Source organism: Ascaphus truei, chromosome 20 (genome assembly GCF_040206685.1).
Source record: "Ascaphus truei isolate aAscTru1 chromosome 20, aAscTru1.hap1, whole genome shotgun sequence".
In the NCBI taxonomy this organism is placed as follows: Eukaryota; Metazoa; Chordata; class Amphibia; order Anura; family Ascaphidae; genus Ascaphus; species Ascaphus truei.
In genome coordinates this window covers 13,934,745-13,941,811 of record NC_134502.1, presented here as the reverse complement: position 1 = coordinate 13,941,811, position 7,067 = coordinate 13,934,745, and positions in this window count along the sequence as shown.

The following is a 7,067-nucleotide window of genomic DNA, read 5'->3' as shown; positions in this document are numbered from 1 at the left end:
CAGCAGAGAACAGGTCTGGCAAAAACTTTCTTTATTGGCAAGGCATTAAAAAGAGGGGCGCAACCCTTCAACGCGTTTCGTGCAAAGCACTTTGTCAAGAAGTGCCTCTACACGATATACAGCCACTTAAATACACAAAGTCTGTCAAATCTCGCGATATCTCGTGACGTCATCAGACCGCTACTATCCAATCAGAAGGATATTCCCCGCGCATGCGCGCCGCGATCGAGCCCAGCGCCAGCAAGATCACTGCATACCACGCCTCTCACCGTCCCTGCGATGTGCACCCGCTGGTAGACACAACGCTGATCAGGAGACCAGCCATGGGAGCGGCAATCAAGTACACCGGACCCCTCGCCCCGCGCATGCGCATGCGGACATTCCAAACATGCCTGATCTACTGACTGATCGGCGCAGCTGAGCTGTCAAGTGTAAAAGAAGCAGACTCATCTGCACCGCTCCCCCAGCAGGGCAATAACAGGTTAATACACTACACATAAAAGGGCGGCCCATATCCACACAGATCTACGTTTAGCATGGCCCATAATGTTGCTATGCATCAAAGCAATTTAAACAAATACAATTTATTATCTAAACACTTAGCTAAACTACTCTAAACAAGATACCTTATTAAAATATAAGTATAAGCTATACTCATGTAAAAACAAATTGCTCCCTCATGATGAACATGATCATTATGTATATATGAACAACAATAATAATTTGCATGTTAATAATTTCTACTGTGGAGAGCCTAATAGAAAAAACACAGAAATGTATACTTTTTGACAATGTACACAAAGGTATTATTGAAAGCCATTATACTACAGTGGAAGTGAGGGACTACCAATAGTTTTATATTTGTGCCAGGTTTTGAGCAATTTTTCCATTATTAAAGATTTTAGATTTGTAATTGATACTGTTCTTATCCCAAACCAACCATATAATGAATCATCAGCACAAGAATTTGTTATCTATAGACAATTCGTATAAACAAGTTCAATCATATAAACTGTCATATGATGTCCACACAGTGTATTACAAAAATCATTATCAGGTCTGTTCCCAAAGAATGCTGTCAAAATTGAAATACATTTTTATTATTATTATTTTTTTGTAGATATTAGGACAGTTCTATTTAGATTATACGAATCCGTACTTTTCTATCATAAAGTCCATGATTACATTATGAAGTGGTTTATAGTCCACTCCACATTAATTCCTTCTGGGAACCTTGTTCTGAGCGTAAAGATCCAAAAGGATTCTCTACAATTCAGAGTCTTGAGAACATCTCCCCCTCTCTCTTGTTTTTTAATTTTCTCTAAACCTATGAACGTGAAGTTCTTTATACTGCCCTTACTACATTGCGTAAAATGTTTCGACACTGGGTGGTCCAGATCCCCTTTGCGAATTAGTCTACAATGTTCTTGCATTCTAATTTTTAGAGCCCTCGTAGTTCTACCAACATATCTCTTCCCACATCCACAACTGATAAGATAAACTACAAAACTTGTATTACAGTTAATATAGCTACCAATGTTATACTTTTTATGTGGACTGTGGGAAAAGAAATGCTGCGAGGGCTTCATAAATTGACACATGTTACAGCTATTGCATCTATACGAGCCCTTCGTCAGGAACCGGTCAGGCTCACCCATTTTGGTAGAGATTACACTTGGTGAAATAAACATGGCCAATGTCTTAGCTCGCCTGTATACACACTTTGGGCCGGACTTTGTATACTCACTAAGAATGGGATCCATTCGTAATAGTTCCCAATGTTTGTTTATTATCTCTCGAACCTGACCACTTGATCTATTGTATTGAGATATAAATAGGGGGCACACCTTGTCATTGTGGTGAGTTGTGTTCTTCCCCTTTTGCTCATTCCTCATCCTGGACCCGGGGGGAAGTGTGTTTTCTCTATCCATTTTCATTACTTCTGTGACAGTGGATTGGAGGGTCTCCCGATCATACCCTCTTTCTATGAATTTCTTGGTCAGCACCTCAGACTGGGCCTTGAAATCACTCATTGTGGAGCAATTCCTCCGTAGTCTGATGTACTGACCTTTGGGTATTCCCTTTACCACTGATCTGGGGTGACAGCTGTCCGCTCTAAGAAATGAATTCCTTGAGTTCGTTTTTGTATACACATCTGATTGTATTTTTTGGTCCATATCAATATAGAATAGAATGTCAAGGTAGCTAATGTGTTGTGAGTGATAATTTATCGTAAAGTGAATATCTAAAGTGTTTTTATTAATTTGGTTAAAAAATTCCAATAGTGTTTCTGTGCTCCCGTGCCATATAAAAATTAAGTCGTCTATAAAACGTTTATAAAAAATGATATTGTGTCTAAACAGATTGGTGCTATTGTAAATGAAAGTGTTCTCCCACCACCCCATAAACAAATTGGCATAGGAGGGGGCAAAACTTGTCCCCATTGCCGTCCCCCGAAGTTGTAAATAAAACTTGTGCTCAAAAAGAAAATAATTGTGTGTAAGAAGAAAAAAAAAAAAAAAAAAAAGTATAGATTCCATGATGAAGGTTGTCATAGGCAGAGAGCTACCTGGACATTCTATAAAGTGTCGGACAGCTGTCAGGCCCAGATCGTGTTGTATTATCGAGTAGAGGGAGACCACATCCATAGTCACCCACAGGTATTCTTTATTCCAAGAAATCTTTTCTATTTTGGTAAGTAAGTCACCTGAGTCCAGAATGTGGGATGGCAAGGCCCTAACAAAAGGCTGCAGATAGGAATTGACATACCGAGACAGACCATCTCCCAAAGATCCGATGCTAGAGACAATCGGCCGACCAGGAGGGTCGACCAAAGTCTTGTGGATCTTTGGGAGATGGTGATTATCGGTATGACAGGTTGAGGATTTATTATAAAATTGGATTCATCTTTATTCAATACATGTGTTGCTGTTCCTAAATCTACTAACTCAAGTAGTTCCCTTAAAAAAAGTTCTGTAGGGTCCCGTGGTAGTACAGAGTAGGATGACACATCCCCAAGTTGGCGAAAGGCTTCCCTGAAATAGTCTGTCCTACTCTGCACCACCACTGCTCCCCCCTTGTCTGCATTTTTAATTACTAACATTTCGTTCTCTTGTAGAGTTTTAATGGCTGCACGCTCATCTTTGTTTAGGTTGTCATATCCCCGATGGGGGAACGAGAACCCTTGGGCTAATGTTCTGAGGTCCCTGATCACTAGATTCTCAAACATGGTGAGGTATGGACCTTTAATGAAGGTCGGGTAAAAGACTGATTTCTCTTTCAGTCTGGATCTCCAATCCCCAAGTATATATGATTGTGAGTCCTCCACATAATCTCCCTGTGCTAAAAGATCTCCCCACTCCCATCATTATGGAATTCCTGGTGCCCCCACTCCCATCATTATGGACTGAGTATATCAATGCACAATACCTTAATCCCCAGGGACTCCCTCCCTTCAGAAGCACACATACAGCACTTTGAGCACCATTGTTCTATTCTGGTGACAGTAAGCCTGGGATTTGGCTACCAAGTGTGACTACTCCATACTGTGTACCAGGATCTGGTACTCAGGGATATGCTTGCCCCTCTAACACATTGGCTCTCTGAGGCTTTTTAACTTCGGATTTCTCATAGACATTGAGGCATTCACTTCGCAAGGGACCCCTTGAAGTGCAGAGATGAAAGACCCTAAGCTCATTTACTCTTAACATATATGCATGTTAATACATTCATTGCTGGGCACAGGAAAAGCTTCCTGCTGGTACCTTTTAAAACATAACTAAAATACAGTTTATATATATACTTTCTGTATGTTTGTGGGACACCATACAATGTGTATGGGCTTAGTACAGCACCGACATTGTTTATTGCACTAAATCACGACGGCATGCCGAGATCTACCCCAGCTGCCGCCAGTAACAACCGCGCGCCGCCGCGTTTCCCCCACGCACCCCCCCTCCACTTCGCGCGCAATTTAAATCCCTTCCCGACCCCGTACCCGGCTCCTGCTCTGCCCCTCTGCTTCCCCGCACCCCCGCTTACCTTCATTTGATCTCCAGGGGTGTCGGGGAAGCCAGGGGAAGCCGGGGAAGACGGGGAAGCCGGGCGCGCATGTTACTGTGACGTCACAGTGCGCCGCCACGCGCCGCGGCTACCCGCTTCCCAGCCGCATGGAGCCGGCGGCTTTTGCTTCAATAAGCAATGTCGCTACTGTACATCCTTAGCTAGCTGCACTCAAAAAATTAGAGTGCTAGCTTGCTGCTTGTGTCTGAAATACAATTGGCCCAATTTGCATACATTGCTATTACTGCAGCTATGGACTGAGCCGCAAAATGGAGACAATAAAGATGGTGTTGGGGAAAATAGACCAGTGTGGTGCAGATACAGTTAACCCCTTCAGTCCCAATGCGATTTAGGGTTAATCAGCCGGGTATAATGCCTTTATTAATGGCGTGATTAACCCCCTCATCGCCACACCTCCCCCAACTCAAAGCGCAGACTCTGCCCCGACCACCTCGTCCGGTGGTTGGGCTGGCCTGCCAGCTCTTGAGTTTGCTAGTCCATCGAGATTGCCTGGCGCGAAGGTCATCCGCCTTGCCACGTTCACTGCCCTCCTCCCCCACTTGGCTGAGTACAGCGCTGATGCCATAGTCCGAGGCATCAGTCTGCACCAAAAACATTTTTGAGAAGTGTGGTGCAACTAGAATAGGGGAACTGGCCAGTGCAGTCTTCAGAGCCTGGGATGAGGCTTCACAGGCAGGAGACCAAACAACCAGCACAGACAGTGGCTTTTGGGTCAAGTCAGTCAGAGGGTCAGTCCCAGTAATGGACTGAGGGATAACCTTTCTATAGTAAATAGTGGGGCCTAGACAAGTCAGATGCCTGCCACGCACCTCTGCCATCTCTACTGAACACTGGGTGGGTATAATAGCAAGCCCTGTCTCCTCAATCCTTGCTAGCACTGCTGATACCTGTCCTGGATACGATTCCCATATCTGCCTACAGGCAACTATCCTTTCCCTGTATGCCCCTACATATCTCTGCACTCTCTCTAGTGCCCTCCTGACCAGGTGTCGGAAGGTAGCCAGAGCATTCCTCATCCTGAATGGCATCCTAAAAAACTCAGAGGCCATTCGGAATGCTGAAGGCTGACCTCCCCTTAGCCTCCCTCTCTACCCTGCCCTGCACCTCTGCTGACACTCCATAGGCATTCCTATGGAGAGGATGCAGATCACCTGGAAGCACAGGATGATCTGTACTATGTGTCCTGTCCGGCTTGTCCGAGGACAGAACCATATGCTGCTCTATCCTAGCCCTGGCTTCTGCTCCTGGCTGCCTACCTCCCCAGGACCCTAGCTCAATTAGAATCCCCCTAGGAAACCTATCCTAACTAAGAGGCCTGGCACGGCCTGAGTTACTCCCTGAAACAGTTTCCCCATTCCTGTTAACAGGTTCAGGAGCATCCACACACACTCACCTGCTTTCCCCTCTGGCTGGCAGGCATCACCGGGGTGGCAGAACTCTGCCCCTGCTGCCTCCGGCCAGGAGTAAGGCTGCAACAGCTGGGCTCTCATCTGAGTGACCCCCTGATGCCCTGCTAGTGGAATGGAGTGGGCTTCCCGCAATCCTGGCTGCCTACACTCCCTCGGTCCCACTAACAGTCTCCTACCTGTCCAGACTATGTCTAACCTGGTAGGTCCCGGCTCCGTACTCCAGAGCCCGCGGTGCCACAGCAAGTGGGCTGACCCCCCATTTTCCCGAGACTCGGATGCCCGCAGTCTCATGCCTTCTAAGCTGGGGTCAGCTTTCACCGCATCCCTAAACTCTGTCCCAAAAAACACTAACCACCCACCCTTAGGGGGCTATGCACTGAGCTGTGATAAGTCGTTTTAAGAATGCAAAGTGCTTTTAGAACGTGATGTTCTGCTGAGCACGATTCACAGAGCAGTGCTAACAGGCACTTTGCGCTCTAAAACAGACTTTTTTCAAGAAATTTTTCTGTCCAACTTTGCTCGTATGATCAGCTGTTTGCGCTGATTTCTGCCCTTCTTCGCGATTCTGTAAGCTCCGCTAACTTATCGTAACTTATCGTACTTGAAAGTTGCGCTGAAAAAAGCTCACCAGCAAAAGGCAGGTGAAAAAAGCTGGACTTAGAAAAATTTCTTTGTTTACATTATTGCTGGCACAACACCCATACAACAGGCCGGCGGGTGTCCCCGGCTGACCACATGGGGGTCCCAGACTGACCCCGCCGCGGTCCCCTCGGGTGTCCAGGGGTTCCGTGGTTGTCGCCGGCTGACCAAGCGAGGGTCTGGGGGTCCCCGCGGGAGTCCGGGTGTCCCTGCAGCCGTCCCGGGATCCCCGCGGGCCTGCGGTACCAATGGTGTGCCTAAAAAATAAATAAACAATATTTCTAACTAAATACACCCCCCTCCCCCTGCCCCCTAACACATACAATACAGTAATGGGCAAAATTACTATTATCCATATATGGATAATAGTGCTTTTGCCCATTTTAAATACATGAATCACAATAAATACATATTACACTTACCTTTTCCAGGCACACACGATGAAGGCCATCCTCATCTTCATCCTGCCCATGTCCCTCCGGGTGCTGCAAAACATACAAAAGAATAAAAATAGCCGATGTAATGTCCCCTAACCCCTTAATCACCTTAGCGGTCATTAACCGCTATAGTCATTAAGGGGTTAACACATCATCACCCACCACTCGGGAGGCATAAACACCCTCCACTACTACCCACCCCGTGAGGCCTAACCACACTCAACCACTACCCACAGGGAGGCCTACCCACCCTGGCTTGGGGACAATACCGACTTCTCCCACCCCCGTTAACCACAATAAACATCACTATATTTAATAAACAAAACATAACCCACCCCCCTGTGCCCCCCCATAAATACCTGATTTATTCTTTTACATACAGGGTTAATACCCCAGGCCCACGGGAGTCCCCGGTGGTCCTGACGGGTGTCCGCAGGCTCCACAGTTGCCCAGCAAAGGGGTTCACACAGGGTCTGGAGGCCTACGGGTGGTCCCCGCC